General features: G+C 42.3%; 1 pseudogene; it reads left to right on the top strand.

Annotated features, from left to right (window-relative positions):
* Window positions 1–3422: 3422 nt before the first annotated feature.
* LOC148480666 (protein CFDP2-like) lies at window positions 3423–4177 on the top strand (annotated as a pseudogene).
* The last annotated feature ends 13270 nt before the right edge of the window (window positions 4178–17447 follow it).

The following is a 17447-nucleotide window of genomic DNA, read 5'->3' as shown; positions in this document are numbered from 1 at the left end:
TCGGTTATTGATCATTATTGGTAGTCTATACAATATTTATTTGTGAATATGAAAAGTGTATTTATTTATTTTAATAAAATGCCAAATTTGCTTATCTTTGTGTATTTCTCAGTGATTCATTATATTGAATTTTCCCTTTGCATTCATAATTTTCTGGTTGTATTCATTAAGTACATATCACTTTTCAGACACTAACAAACTAAAAGGTACTCATCAAACACGTACTGAATTTGAAAACATAATATTGCAATTGTCAGCAAGCATACATATACTGTCAGTTACAAAACGAAACCGTTTTTCTTTTTTAATCATATCATTAATTTATAAAGCACTGACATATTACATAGTGATAGTGCTATACATGGAAGGGATCACTTTATATAGAGCCAACAGAAATTATACACGATAGATAGTAAGAGAAGACATAATGCTAAATCCTAGCAAATGAGGAAACTTGTTTGCAAGATAATTAGAAATGCAGAACTTTAATGCCAGTGTATACAGGGCCCTACTGTCTCACCCACTCCTGACATTAGGAAAGAAAGAGCAGCCAATAGGTGTGGGGTGCTCCTGGTATGCAGTGGTTAGTACCAAGGAAGGACAACCAGTGAACTGGTGACCAGGTCATGGGCGCCTAATGCTCATTGATGCGCGTGGTTCTATACCACAGAAGAGCTACTGTAGCACAAATTGCTTAATGCTGGCTATGATAGATATGTGTCAAAACACATAGTGCATCAGAACTAGACCATGGAGCAATGGAAGAATGTGTCCTGGTCTGATGAATCATGTTTTTTTTTACATCATGTGGGTGGCCAGGTGCGCATGTGCCATTTACCTGGGGAAGAGATGGCACCAGAATGCATTAATGGGAAGAAGGTAAGCTGGCAGAGGCAGTGTGATGCTCTGGGCAATGTTCTGCTGGGAAACCTTGGTTCCTGACATTAATGAGGATGTTACTTTGACGCATATCATCAACCTAAACAGACCAAGTACAACTCTTCATGGCAACAGTATTCTCTGATGACAGTGGCATCTTTCAGCAGAATAAGGAGCCCTGCTACACTGCAAAAATTGTTCAGGAATGGTTTGAGGAACATGACAGAGGTCAAGGTGTTGACATGGCTTCCAAATTCCCCAGATCTCAATCCAATCATGCATCTGGGGGATGTGCTGGAAAAACAAGTCTGAGCCATGGAGGTCCCACCTCACAACTTACAGGACTTAAAGGATCTGCTGCTAACGTCTTGGTGGCAGCTAACACAGGACACTTTTGTTCATGCTTCGACTGGTCAGAGGTGCTTTGGTGGTGTGAGGGGTCATGTAGGAAGGGGCATCTTAGCATGAGCTTGCTCTGGGCAACAGGGCTCAATGAACCTCTTTGTCCATGGTTCGGAGAGTGGGGGGCAGGGGAGATTGAGGGGGTGCCTAGTCTGCTTCATCTATACTGGGCCTTAAAAATACCTTAAAATACAAGCAGGAGGAGCTGTCATGGCCACTGAAATTTTTACAAAATAATAGTTACTGTTCTTGAAAAGTCAGTAATTCCTGCTGTTATAGTCAGATTACTAATTGATATGTGTATTTTCATTTCTAGTTCTTATAACTTCTAGAAAAGTAAAATAAAGTAGAATTTTTTTAATTATAAAGGTGCACTATTTTAGCAAGCTCACATTTAATTGATTAATGGAAGTTAAAGTGCCTAATATACATCATAAACTCATTCTTGTCTATGTAGATATGTCAAAAAGTTTATATCAAGCATTGCTTTTAAACAAGATTGCAGGTCCCCCGCTCTCTCATTCCTGACTCACCTGCCCCATCTCTCATCTCTATCCAGCTTTCTCTCCTTTAGGACAGCTCTGTAAAGTATATTGTACTCTCCCGGCATCGGTGATGGATTGTACAATATTTGCATTTTGTGACTTGTTAGTGCAACTTATGTGGTCATACAGTAAGAGCCCATCACTATACATAATGCAGGAAGTGGGCAGCCTATTACTCACACTTACTACTACTGTACTTTTTAACAACCAGCATTATCTCGCAGAAACAAATAGTGGAAATACTGTATAACCAGTCACTATGAATTGAGAGACATGAAAAGCACCCCTCTTTATCACTGCTTGTCCTCTATATATGCAATGTTAGACATGTCATTTTGATATTACAACCACTAGTCTCAGCTGTGCTTATATTGCACATGCCCATGATATCAGTATTTAGCTGCTGATCAAGTTAGATTTAAACGAAAAAAATAGAAGGTAGCTAGGGGGTGTCCTCATCCACACTCTGATATAGATGTGTGTTCCTTCTTTCCTTTCCTCCATATTGAAAACAGCATGTTAAGTTTGCAGCATGTGTTTGTTCCTGTTTGTTTCACTTTGGGACCAGGCATCTAATTCAGATCCAACTGTGGAAAGCCAGAACTGAAACAGACACAAGTCATAGTACAGGGAACACCTTATAGTTACTAAAGTCAGGTGATCCCCCCCAGGGCCGGCTCTAGGGGTGTTCGACCAATGCGGTCGCACCGGGGCGCCTCCCGTTTTCAGCTGTTCCACCCGTGGGCCGAAGCGGCCCGCGGGTGGTCAAATCTGGAGGTTGGGGACCCCCACCGCCGCAGCTGTGCGGCGGTGCCGGACCCCCGGAGTGTGAATGGATGTCGCGCGCATGCGTGCGGCAACCATTCACTGACTGGAGAGGGCTGGGGGAAGCCCAGCCAGTGACTGAGTGCTGGGCTTTACCCCCAGCCTGATGTTAGTTGGAGGCATGCCATGCGGGCACGCCTCAAAATAATGGCACATGGGGTGTGGCCTATGGTAATTAGGTAATTAGGCCACACCCCCAAATTTGGATGTTAGGGCACCTTCTCGAGGGCCGGTACAGGGTCCTCCGAATCCTGGATACCCCTTATAGTACATGAAGACTGCATTGGTATGGATGGCAGACACTGTCGATATGGCAAGTGCTTTAGGCAATTTTGGCAATACAGCAGGGCGTTGTGACATGCATGAAGTGCGCACGTCAGGATCCTCTTAGTGGCATGCGACCAGTCACTGCATCCTCTCTTTCTAGTCAGTTGGTATCAATGGAGCGGAAAAAATGATACAAGAATTAGAGGACGAGAGAGTGGACCTTGTCCACTATAATATATTCCCGCGCTGATGACCCCTGGCGAGATCTTTGGACTATGCGTGCAAGCCCTATGGCAATGGAGCATTGGTGGGGGTAATATGGACTTTGGTAAGTCTGGTTCCTAGCTGATTCTCTGCACGTAGGTGGTCCGACAAGAGTGGTTGCTCCTGGAATCGATAGAAGGGATGACAAAGCAGCCCTATTTAGGACCATTCTGCTTTCCCCACTCAGGGGAGGGGCCTAGAAAAGGTGTCCTAGACATAGTCCATCTAATCTTTCCCCAGATGGCAAACCGCGGCCATCTGGGCACCAACCTATCGCAGTCGAAAAAGAAACATAAGAAGGCACAAGCTCAATCCTTGATAATAGCGACCTGGAACATAAGATATTTACTTGATAGTGACAGCAACTTGTGTCTTGAAAGGAAAACAGCATTAATTGCTAGAGAACTGTCCCACTATAACATTGACATTGCTGCAAGTAGTTAAATACACCTGGTGGATAGTGGGGAGCTCTGTGAGGCTCTCTACTAATGGGTTGAAAAAAAATGCGACAGAGATCATCCAGTGGTGTTGGTTTTGCGATCCGGAACAATATCACTGGATCTTTTTCGGAGCCCCAAAGGGAGTCAACGACAGGCTCATGACAATGCGATTTCACACAACCCAGAGACAACACCTCCACTTAATAAGTATTTATGCTCCCACCCTGATCTTGTTAGAAAAAGATAAGCTCCAATTCTATGATGACCTACGTAAAGTTTTGCAAAGCATCCCTTCCAGTGACAAAATTATTCTGCTTGGTGACTTTAATGCACATGTTGGAACTGAGCACGATGTCTGGACTGATGTGATAGGATGGCATGGCGTTGGGAACTGCAATGCGAATGGCATTGCATTGCTAACCCTGTGAGCGGAATTCAACAGTATCACCAACACATTTCCAGCTACTTGATAAATACAAGAGGCACCCTCGATCTAAACACTGGTACCTTCTTGATTATGTCATTGTCAGATGAAAAGATCTCAGGGACGGGTGATAACTAGAGCCATGCGTGCTGCACAAGGTTGGACATATCAATGTCTTATACGATCTAAAATGTGGCTAAACTACAAGCCCTCATGCAGAGCAGAACATAAAATTCCATCTAGACTGGCGTTTGCTAAACTTGCCCATGATGAGGAGACACGGCATAAACTGGACGCTGAATTTGGTAATATGATGACACCCATACCTGAAGAGGGCGCATCAGTGTTACGATCCTCTAGCAATTGCTAGGACCGAGATGGAGGTGTTGGAGATACGTGGCACATCAAAGAACAGACACAAGAAGAATATTTAAATCATGGCAGTTTACTAAATAAATTATATGATGGACCAGTGAAAACACAACATGTCAATGGTGCAATAAGGAGCTGAAACCATAGGACAGTTAATAGAATATACTGTAGGTTTACAGTCCAAACTAAAGTTGTTAAATGGCCAGGAGGCCTAGTAGACAGCAATGCTTGAAACGTGGTGAAGAAGCAGGATAGCTGGATGGCCTGGAGGGCCTAGCAGACAGCGATGCCTGAAACCTGGTGTAGAAGCAGGATTGCTGGAGGGCCTAGCAGAAAGCGATGCTTGAAACCTGGTGTTGAAGCAGGATTGCTGTATGGCCTGGAGGGCCTAGTAGACAGCGGTGCTTGAAATGTGATGTTGAAGCAGGATTGCTGTATGGCCTGGAGGGCCTAGTAGACAGCGTTGCTTGAAACGTGATGTTGAAGCAGGATTGCTGTATGGCCTGGAGGGCCTAGTAGACAGCGATGCTTGAAACGTGGTTTAGAAGCTGGATAGCTATATAGCCTGGAGGGCTCTGTAGACAGCGATGCTTGAACCGTGGTATAGAAGCAGGATAGCTGTATGGCCTGGAGGGCTCTGTAGACAGCGATGCTTGAACCGTGGTATAGAAGCAGGATAGCTGTATGGCCTGGAGGGCTCAGTAGACAGCGATGCTTGAACCGTGGTATAGAAGCAGGAGAGCTGTATGGCCTGGAGGGCTCAGTAGACAGCGATGCTTTAACCGTGGTATAGAAGCAGGAGAGCTGTATGGCCTGGAGGCTCTGTAGACAGCGATGCTTGAACTGTGGTATAGAAGCAGGATAGCTGTATGGCCTGAAATCTCAGTAGACAGTGTTGCTTGAACCGTGGTATAGAAGCAGGCTAGCTGTTTGGCCTGGAGGGCCCTGCAGACAGTGTTACTTGAAACGTGGTATAGAAGCAGGATAGCTGTATGGCCTGGAGGGCCCTGGAGACAGCGTTGCTTGGACCCAGGGTACTTGGGTCACTTAGAAGCCGGTGAGCAGAATACACGCAGCACGTACAAATTATAGCTGGAAGTCTGGATGCACAGAGAGCAGGTGCATAACCAAAACTTCCACATGAAAACTCTATAGACAACAGGGCGGCGACAGTCCAGGAAGTTCAAATAGGATCAGCTGCCAATCAGGCAACACTAGGAGGAAACATGTGAAATCCTCTGATGTCTGGGTCTCCTAGCAACCAGCAACCTAGAAGCATGGTCAGAAGCAGGAGGAATACTGGCAGGAGACAAGTCCTGGACTGGACTTGTAACAATCAGTCGATGAAGGATGGCTTATTTATGCGAAATCCCTACATACAGTTTGCCAGCGAGTAATTGGTAGACTGCAAAAGAAAAAACAGGATTGGTTTGATGAATATGATGTTGAAATACCGAAGCTTGTTGAGGAATCAAGGTGCATCTTAAAGAATTCAACATATAATGAGCAATGCAGAATCATCCAGCAGGAACTCAAATTGAAGGTGCGAGAACTGAAAATTCTGGTGGTGGCTTGCAAAGGCAGAGGAACTACAGCATTTTACAGATACCAACCAGACTGCAAAGTTCTTTGAAGGGCTCAAAAGTGTCTTTGGACCCAGATGTGAGAAGACAGCCCCAGTCTACTCGCGTGATAAAACCAAGTGACTTACTGATCCCGAGGACATTTTTGCACGATGGGCCAAATACTTCAATGAAGTGTTAAACCCTGGCAGTCAGGGAGTAGACCTTCCTTACATAAGCTTGCTTGAGACTCTACCAACAGCATCAGAATTTGAAGACCCACCATTTTTCTAGGAATTCCATCAAGCAGTGAACCGACTTAAAAATATTAAAACACCTGGCTCAGCAGAAGTCTTTAAGTATGGCAGTACAAATATAAAAGAAAACAGACTATACGAGCTTATACTGAATATCTGGGAGGCAGAAGCCATACCTCAGGAATGGAAAGACACTTCTATATGTAAACTGTACAAAGGTAAGGGCAATTTGTCGGTTTGCGGACCATGCTGGGGCATAGCGCGTCTTAGTGCAGCTGGTAAAGTTCTGAGTCATATCACTAACAAACGACTGAGCATGCTGACAGAGCGACTTCTTCCAGAGAGTCAATGCGGGTTTCGTCCTAATAGAGGCATGGTTGACGCAATCTTTGTTGTTAAGCAACTTCCAAGAAAAAAGCCTGCAACATCGGGCTCTCTATATGTGCTTTGTTGACCTTGAGAAATCTTTTGACAGGGTACCGCGGACTGTTCTCTGGATTATGCTTGAGAGGATTGGATGTCCTGCGAGGTTGATTAACTTAGTTAGCCAATTCCATGATGGCATGATGCAGAGCCGGCCCTAGGCATAAGCAACATAGGCAAATGCCTAGGGGCATTCCAAGCATAGGCCCAGACCCGGCAGAGGTTTGGGGTTATCTGGATGGCGGCTCTGGCTACCATGCAGCTGACAGCAACTAAAATGGTCCATCTGAGCTAGCGGTGGTACAGCCGGTGCACGGTCCAAGCGCCCGCCGATATGAAGGGGCTCGCAGCCCCGGCGCGATAAAAGAAAACAGAGCAGGGAAGAAAAACACTGCCAGCCCAGCACAGTCAAACCAGCCCTGTGACCTGTCTGCCTGCCTTGCCTGCTCCTGGTAAATATCTATCGTCCCAACAGTACCATACCTGCAAAGTCCTGTGGGTGGGGAGATAGGGGGGCATTCTGTCAGCAGATAATGTGTTTGAATAATTTCCTCTGTGGGGCAGTGTTTTTTTTTTCTGTGTGGGACAATGTATTTTTTTCCTGTGGGGGGTAATGTATATGTTTTTTTCTGTGTAGGGGCAATGTATAAGTTTTTTTTCCTGTGTGGGGCAATGTGTTTTTTTTCCTGTGGGGGTAATGTATATGATTTTTTTCTGTATGGGGCAATGTGTTTTTTTTTCCTGTGGGGGTAATGTATATGTTTTTTTTCTGTGTGGAGGCAATGTATATGATTTTTTTTTCTGTGTGGGGCAATGCGTTTTTTCCCTTTGGGGGCAATGTATGTGATTTTTTTTTCTATGTGGGGCAATGTGTTTTTTTCCTGTGGGGATAATGTATATGATTTTTTTTCTATGTGGGGCAATGTGTTTGTATTGTTTCTTGTGGCAACAATATGTTTGAATTTTTCCCTGTTTGGGGCAGTGTTTTATTTTTCTTGTGGGGGCAATGTATTTGGCAGCCACCAAGCACAGGACGGACTAGGAGCCAGGAAACAACTGCTGGGGCGGACGTACAGCAGCTGCATTCTCATATTGTGCTTCAGCAATCAGCGTCACAGGTAGCCTGGCAACATAATTCCATTGGTTCTTGGTCTTTGTAGTACGCTATAGTTCATAGGGCAGTTCATATGTTGTCACTAGGGGTATGTCCCAATTCTCTAACAATGTCTTGAGATTACATTGTCTTTCTTTAACTGGTTTAAGACAGTATACATACAGAGTATACATTCTAACCAATAATTTCCTATAATCCATAACCACTTAATGCAAGATGCGACTCCCTCACTGATAGATTTGAATATCTGGAAATAAACAGGGTGTCAGTATAGTACCAAACATGCCATGTCTACCATGTTGTATATCTTAAATATCATATATGCACACTTTATACCATAATAATTGTCTAATAAAACCTTTTCTATATGTGCTTGCATAAGTAATAGAGAGATATTTACAGAAATGCATAAGTATGCGTTGCGCGTCTGAGCACAGCGCAAATGTTGCGGTGCGTGTATGTATTGTGCACAATGCAATTATGCCGTGTGTTTGTGCATTTTATCTTACATATGCTAATGTGCGTTGTGCGTCTTCATATTAAAATAGTTACAGGGTATGTGCGTAAGAGCGTCTATGCGTTCGCATTGTGGAACACATACAATTGTCTGTGTGTGTGCAAATGTGCATTAGTGTTTGTGTCATGGATTAAAATATATATATATATATATATATATAGCTTTATCCAGTAACTGGTATTTTTGATATTATATCTGTCTGAATCTAATTACAAAAGGTCATATAAAATGAAGTTTGTCCTGCTCACAGGTGGGGCAAGCCTTGGCCATAGTTAAGAAGTCTGATAACTTCAACAAAGGCTTTCTCATGCTTATTTAGAATAATTGTCAGTATTTCTTAACCACATCAGCATTGGACACAAGGCACACAATTGCAAATGATGGTCAAACTTCTGATAATTGTTTTTAACTCTACATTCAGAACACTTCCTCCGAGCATATCAGTGTCTGTGTTACACTTCAATTGCCACAGACATACTGTATCTGTATGCGGAGCTTCTCAATATATATGCAAACACTCACAGTATCTTTGTGTATTTTTAATTACTTGTCCCAGACATACTCCTGCTTCTCACACACTTGACTAAACCTTGAATGACATATATATATATATATATATATACATACACACGAATTTGTGCGCATCGGCTTGCTTCCGATGCAGAGTAGCGTCCGATTTACTCTTTATCAGCCCATAAACTACTAGATAGTCAGATAATAATTCTAAACGATCATAACCAATTATTTGACTTCGACATAGGCGATGACAATCGCCTCGAGTCCGAAACTGCTGCACGTATTGGCAAAACGACAATTGCCTCGAGTCCGATATTGCTGCACGTATTGGCAAAACTACAATCGCTTCGAGTCTGAAATTGCTACATGTATTGGCAAAACGACAATCGCCTCGAGTCCGAAATTGCTACACGTATTGGCAAAACTGCTGCTGCCTTCAGCAAACTCAATCAGAGAATATGGAAGTCTCACGATCTCCAGCTGCAGACTAAACTTGCTGCATATAAAGCAATCATGCTACCCTTATTGCTGTACGCCTCTGAGACCTGGTGCCTCTACAGGGAAGACATGGACAGCCTCCACCTGAATTGCCTTCGGGCAATTCTGCATGTGAATTAGCAGGATCATGTCCCGAAGTCCGAGATTCTTCGTCGGACTAAGATGAATGGCTTGGAGTGTTTGCTTATGAAGGGCCAATTGAGATGGTGTGGACACCTAGTGTGCAATGACTCGAGGTTGCCAAAGTGGGTTTTCTACTCTGAGCTTTCGAGTTTAAAGTGCAAGGCTGGGCGTTAATACCTGCGGTAGAAGGACATCCACCAATACCATCACCAGCTTCTTTAACTTACTTTTACTGAGCTGACTGTGGATGGAGGCAGCTGGGTTGGACCTGGGCCACATATGTTCCTTCCTTCTTCTCCTTACAGCTCCTCTTTGTGCTGAGCTCTCTTTTCTTAACAGCCTCTGCACACACATACCACAGGAGGTGGAGCAAGGAGTTGGGACAGCAGGGGCTGGGTGCCACTAGTGTATCACACAACATAGCATGCTCCAGACATCTAGGTTTGTTGCTGTGGCAGGGGAAAGCCCCATCCCCCGTTCGCGGCCCGCTACGCCCTGCCCCTTTCAGAAAGGGGCATGACCTAAAATACGTGGGGCCCACCAGGGAATTATCGACTCCCCGGCGGCCCAGTCCAAGCCTGGCTCTTATATCTGGTATATATGATTTGAATATTGCCCATGAAGCAGAAGAGATCACAAAACTAAGTAAAAGTCTAGACTCACACTTTGATACTAAATACCTTGAAGAGGAGACATACAACCTAGGATTCCACATACAGTGAGATGAAGATGACAGTTTTCTACTCAGTCTGCTAAAATTGGTACAATTCTCAATCAGTTTGTAATGTCAGAAACAAAAGGTGTGACGCATCATATCATATAACACCAATGGATGCATCATATCTGAAATTAGAAGATGATTTCTTACCAAATATTGAACAGTATAAAGAACAAAAAAAATACCCGCACCAAACTTCTTATTTTCCATACGATCAATACTGATTATTTAGTATATTGTTTACCAACATAACTTAATGATTTTTAATGGAACAATGCCAGGTTGTATATTAAAGTGTTGGTGGTGCTCCCCAGGGCTTATATTAGTAGATTATAAGGGTGGGTTTTGTCAAGTGAGAAAAACACTTTTTGTTTTGCTCACTTGACAAAACCCACCCTTACAAATATTGAACAGTACAGACAAGCAATGGAGACACTTTTATATGTGGCAGCTACTACAAGGCCTGATATTTCAGTAGCTATGTCTCATAGGAATGCAATTAAGAGAGTAATATAGTACCTTAAACACATGCAGGACTTGTACCTGATATTATCATCAGGAGGTAGACCTGAATGGCAAGGATATGTAGATGCAGATTGGGCAGGTGACACAGGACGAAGACTTTTGGAGGATGGCTTGGTGTCAAGAAGGGCAGCAAAGAAGCCACTTCTCTCCTGGAAAAACATCAGGGACAGACTGACATTCAGCAAAAGGTACAGGGATTGGACTGCTGAGGACTGGGGTAAGTTATTTTCTCTGATGAATCCCCTTTCAGATTGTTTGGGGCATCTAGAAAAACGCTTGTCCGGAGAAGGAAAGGTGAGCGCTACCATCAGTCCTGTGTCATGCCAACAGTAAAGCATCCTGAGATCATTCATGTGTGGGGTTGCTTCTCAGCCAAGGAAGTGGGATCACACAATTTTGCCCAAGAACACAGCCATGAATAAAGAATGGTACCAAAACATCCTCCAAGAGCAACTTCTCCCAACCATCCAAGAACAGTTTGGTGACGAACAATGCCTTTTCCAGCATGACGGAGCACCTTGCCATAAGGCAAAAGTGATAACTAAGTGGCTCGGGGAACAAAACATTGAAATTTTGGGTCCATGGCCAGGAAACTCCACAGACCTGAATCCCATTGAGAGCTTGTGGTCAATGGACAAACTCCAAGCATTGATTAGGCAAGAATGGGTGTCCATCAGTCAGTATGTGGCCCAGAAGTTGATTGGCAGCATGCCAGGGCTGTCAATAAAACCCTTTGATACTTATGAAATGCTTGTAATTTTACTTCAGTATACCATAGTAACATCTGACAAAAAGGTCTAAAAACACTGAAGCCGCAAACTTTGTGAAAACCAATACTTGTGTCATTCTCAAAACGTTTGGCCACGGCGGTAAGCCTGAGAGTGAGCCAGCAGAGTGTCAGAGCTGCAGGCATGTACCTCCTCTGCTAACTATGGGCCTGATTCAGAGCCGGACGCAATTTGTGGACGGTCGTTCAGGAAAAGGGGGTGGCTATTCAAATGAACAGTTCGCTCTTTGCGGTCTGTTCACGCCTCTATGTCTGAACGAGCGAACAAAACTTGCGGTTGTTTTTTGGATAACTACGCCCCCTGGCCGCTCACATCCTACGTCATGTCCGCTATTTATTAGATTAATCGAGTACATCGACCAGCATATGAACTGCTCGCTATTCTTGTGGTTGGTTTTTCCTACCACAATCTTGCGAGCAGTTCTGACTATAAAATAACCCAGTGACGTGGTCAATGACGCTGCTGTATTAATTATGCACACCCATAAAACGCCCGTTTTGACATTTAAGCACGCCTGCATTCGGATCTCCACTCCCCGTTTTCAAGCACCTTCACGTTACCACCCACAAACGCCTCATTCTGTCACTCAAAATAGCAGGCATTCGCAATTTAGCGAACAAACGATTTTCGGCCACAATGACTGGTTCGTGCATGCGTATTATGATCCGTACGCATGCGCAGTTGGGCAAACATTGCTCGGAACGAACGAGCGGCCGCTTACGAGCGGCTCTGAATCAAGCCCTATGTCAGTGTAATTACCTCTACAAAATGCTTTAACCCTTGAGGCACTGGCATCACTAATATTATGCAGCAGCACCCTCCTATCATGGGTGGACCTAGTCAGGGGTTTATGTTAAACATTGGAGGACATCTAAAAATAAGAGGCAGTCTTCCCAGTGGCGGGTGTCAAGTGGGCCCTATGTGACTGCCTAGTGACTAATCCGCCCTGGTTCGTACTTATGTACATCTGCTAATCAGGGGTGTAGCCAGAACTTTGTGGACGCCATAGCAAAATTTTGAAGGGGCCAACACACCATTGCTTCTATAGACAACGCGCTCTGCAGTGGTTGTTCATTTAATGCCCCATAGTAGCCCTCTAGTTAATTCAATGCCTCATCTTAGAGTCCTACTTCACATTGTCCCCAGTTCTCAATTTGTAGTGCTGTCAGTACACATTATGCCACACAGTGCCCGCAGTTCACAATATGCCTCATTGAAGTACCCATGGATCAAATTATGCCACATTGTAGTGGCACCAGTTCATACTGTGCAAAATTACAGTGCCTTAAATTCATATTATGGCACATTACAGTGCCCCCAGTTCATATGCCACATTAGTTCCCCCAGTTCAGATTACACTGCCCCCAATTCACATTGTACCACATTACGGCGGCCCATTCATTTTATGCCATGCTATTGTGCCTCCAGTTCATATTGTGCCACATTGCAGCACCCCAGTTCATATTATGTAACATTACAGTGCACCAAGTACCATGTAACATTCACTACACACATACCCTTACCATTATACCATCCGCAATACACACACATCACTGAAAATGTAATGTCAACCCAATAGGCAGCCTTATCCTACATGGAAGTCTGGTAAGAGTTTACGTAAAACCACTTTTACATGTATCATGTACAAATAGTGGGATGTGAGTGCAATGAACCAACTTTCAGGTCGTCTACATCCAGTAGTAACTTCAAACTTTGTTCTCTCTTCGGCAGTGAGGCAAGGGTTCCCATTCCCCAAACACAATAAGTAGACACTTTTAAAAAAAATGTATCGCCGTTTTATTTTCTCTAGTGATGGACCAGGAAATTCCATTAAGAGGGGTCAATCAACTCAAGGGTATAGTTTTAGTCTTTCCTTTCTAATTATATTAGAGTTGGCACATACGTCGTGCTTAAAAATTTAAATGCAACAACATCACATTCACTTAAGCATCTCTACCTGTTATTACCATTATATCATTACATATGTATATACAGGTTGAGTCTCCCATATCCAAACTGCTTGGGACAAGGGGGTATTTTGGATAACGGAATATTCCTTATTTCCAAATATTTGCATATCATAATGAAATATCTTGGGAATGGGACCTCGATATACACACAGAATGCATCTATGTGTTATATATACCTTATACACACAGCTTGCAGGTCATTTTATACAATATTTTCAATAACTTTGTGGCTCAAGCAAAGTTTGTGTACAGAAATGAAATGCATTTATGTTTCATATACAGGTTGAGTCTCCCATATCCAAAATGCTTGGGACCAGGGGTATTTTGGATAACGGAATATTCCGTATTTTGGAATAATTGCATATCATAATGAAATATCTTGGGAATGGGACCCCAATATACACACAGAATGCATTTATGTGTTATATACACATTATACACACAGCCTGTAGGTCATGTACAATATTTTCAATAATTTTGTGGCTCAAACAATGTTTGTGTACATGCATGAAATTCATTTATGTTTCATATACACCTTATACACACAGCCTGAAGGTAATTTTATACAATATGTTTAATAATTTGTGCCTTAGACAAAGTTTGTGCACATTGAACCATCAAAAATCAAAGGTTTCATTATGTCAGTCATGCCAAAATTATTCCATATTTCGGAATATTCTGTATTTCGGAATATTTGGATATGGGAAACTCAACCTGTACACCTTATACACAGAGCCTGCAGGTCATTTTATACAATATATTTAATAATTTGTGCCTTGGACAAAGTTTGTGTACATTAAACAATCAAAAAGCAAAGGTTTCATTAGCTCAGTCATGCCAAAATTATTTCGGAATATTTGGATATGGGAGACTCAACCTGTATAGCTTAAAGTCTATGACCGGCACTAAAAACCAGCGCAGCATATCTACCTTGGTACCATCACAAAGATAACCCAATTAATTCCAATGTTACAAATAATAAACGTGTCGCTCCAAGGACTTGCAAAAATCGAAAAAAAAGGAAGTGTATTTTCGAAACATTATAGCATTCAGAGTCGATACAGGAAGGCAGATGTTTCAGGATTCAATACCACTGACTTACGTTCTTGAGAACAGGATGCTCAGCCGTACTTAAAATGTTAGCCTTCCTTGTGTAGATATTAAGCCATACAACTATGCTGTATCAAGCCTGAAGGTTGAACTGTAATGTTTTGAAAATACCCTTATTTTATCTATGCTTGCACATTCTCCGAGTGCCATGTCTGTTATTGTATGCTCATTCAGCGGTTAACAGGGGTTAGTATGGGCTCTCTGCCCGATCTGTGGCTATACAGCCAAGCTGCGATGTGTTTTGACACCTTCCTATCATAGGGAAAGCAGACAAGGGAAGAGAGAAACAAAGGTAGTCCTATTGGAGGGGCAGAACTATTTATACAATAAAACACATATTTATTAGTCAATTTAAAATTGGGGTAGTAGAGACCACATTGTTAGATATTTCTAGCACATGAGCCAGAAAAAAAAATATATTGCACAATTGTTCATGAATAGATATGCATTTATATAACAGTTAATACCATATTGATGCAAATATTATATTTAAAAAAAATGGTGTAAAAAGGTTTAATCCTAAAATTATAAAGGGAGAAAAAAATGGTGAGGGATAGAGGTGAAGTGTACCTAATAGGATGAAATGTGTGGCAGTGAAAAGGTTAAATAAATGAACAAGTAATATACAATAAATTACTGGATCCTGGGTGCTGACCCCAATATTCTAAAGGGAGGAGGTGGGAATAAAGGAGATAATAGAGATGGCAGCAAGGATAGCAAACAATATCTTCCCTTTTTCTGGTGAATCTTTCCTCTGCACGTTTTGTGAAGTCATGCACATGGAAAACATAAATATGATTCCAAATAGTGTAAAACGTAACAACAATTTATTTCCAATCATAAAACATAGCACCAGTTAAAACATATATCTCCTATCATTGGCCCATGCCAGGAGACATCTTCTACTTGAGTGTGAAAGTGGTAACGCCATAGCGGAATCATGCGGAGTGAGCAGTGCTCTGAGGTTCCGGAGCCTCCGGCGATATACCATCTACATGCTCCTCAGGCACATCATTCTGGTAAAGCCTCCATTTTACCATTGTGCGCGCAAAGGTCCCTGGGAAACATCCAATGCGAGTTTCACCTGGGGCTTTGTCCCTAGATTATATTAGAACCCAGGTTCACTATACTTCAAGGATTTATTTATAGCTCCAGCATACTGACTGGCTTGGTGACAAGTGTCTAAAGTTCATTTCCACAGTTAAACTAGCTGTGTTTTATATGATCCCATCCTATGGATTAGCCATCAAGTGGACAAGAGTAGTGATATTATGTAAGACTCTTGAAATCTATGATATTATGTAAGAACTCCTGAAATCTATGATATTATGTAAGACTCCTGAAATCTATCCTATGTCTAGCCATGGGTTACATATTTGGATTTGTTTTCTTAGCTTATTCACAACATTTAGCTGGATATGGATTATTTGAGAGGAGGTGGCCATTAGCAAAACCTGTCAGCAGGTATTAAGGTCAGGCTCAACTCCATATCTTAGTGGACAATACATCTGTCTTGTGATTTATTCATTGGTACTACACTGTCAGTGTTTTGACTATGTATACTCACTGCTGTTCTAGTAGTACAGGACAGCTCAAAATATCTCTTTGTTATGGCACTTGCTTCATAGAACACTCCAGATGTCAGTCACCCCTCATGGTTCCATCTCTCTTAGGGGTATATTTACTAAGGTGCGGGTTTATAGAAGAGGATATGTTGCCAATAGGAACCAATCAGATTCTAGCTATTTTCTAGAAGGTGCTAGATAAATGTTAAGTAGAATCTGATTGGTTGCTATTGGCAACATCTCTATTTCTAAATAGCCCATAACATTCATTCTAGCACCCTGCATGTAATCAATGAGGGCATATTTTTATTTTGAAGTGCAAAATTTAATACACGGCGTATCGCTACAGCTAAAGTAGTAATAGTGATACATCACGTCTAAAACGTTGACCATCACAATGAAAATATTCCATTGATTATGTGTAGGGTGCTAGAATGCCCACTATCTCTGATAGCTCTTCTGATACTTTGTCACAATGAGGTATCACAAATATATTCCACTGACTTCTTATCTTATGTCACCTATTTGTCGATGGCATCCCTTCAAGTGCTCCATCCTTATTGGCAACTTCTAAACCTGCAGGGCCTTTGCCTATTGCAGTTTACGATGAGTGTAAAGACATGGGAGGGAATCTTTGACCAACCTGCCACAACAAGGCGTATACTTTTTATTTCCGGGAAATTCCACTTTGAGTGGAAACCATCTTAGTTTCAGCATACTGATCCTAGCTGGGACAGTTCTATGCTCTGACCCCAAATTAGAAACCCAAAACCATGTGTGTCATAAAGAGCTTTTCAATGGTCGCTGATCCTTTTGCGTCACCAGAGTATTATTGTAGAATAGGCACTGTAAGTGCAGTGCATTCTTACGAATCCTCAAAAATAAAGTAGACATACTTAATTCTCATAGCTCATTTACACAATGTGCTGGCAAAATGGATAAGAACACAACATAGAATTAAGCCTTAGATGTGCATTTTCATGTGGTGAGCTTTTACCAATAAAATCTATTGTGCTGGCATTGCTTTAATACATGAGAAAAAGTGTGCACTGTATTAGAACATTTTAAATGCAGGGTTAAAATTTTAAGAGCACAATGATGTGAATGGCAAAATGCGCTCTTATTTGTTCTATTTGAATATACTTTAGTGAACAAGCATTAAAAGCTATTTACAACACAACAGTGTGAATAACCCCTAAGAATAACGACCGAGTGAAAGCTTAATTGTAGTTAGTAACACACACAAGGGCAGATGTATTAAGCTCTGGAAAGTCATAAATTGGAGAGTGATAAATGACCAGCCACTCAGCTCCTAAAGTGTCATGTTACAGGCTGTGTTTGAA

The sequence above is a fragment of the Taudactylus pleione genome, unplaced genomic scaffold (assembly GCF_031769625.1).
Source record: "Taudactylus pleione unplaced genomic scaffold, aTauple2 ptg000609l, whole genome shotgun sequence".
NCBI classification, from domain to species: Eukaryota; Metazoa; Chordata; class Amphibia; order Anura; family Myobatrachidae; genus Taudactylus; species Taudactylus pleione.
The sequence above is the reverse complement of the archived record's forward strand: the minus strand, read 5'-3'. Positions and strand labels throughout refer to the sequence as shown.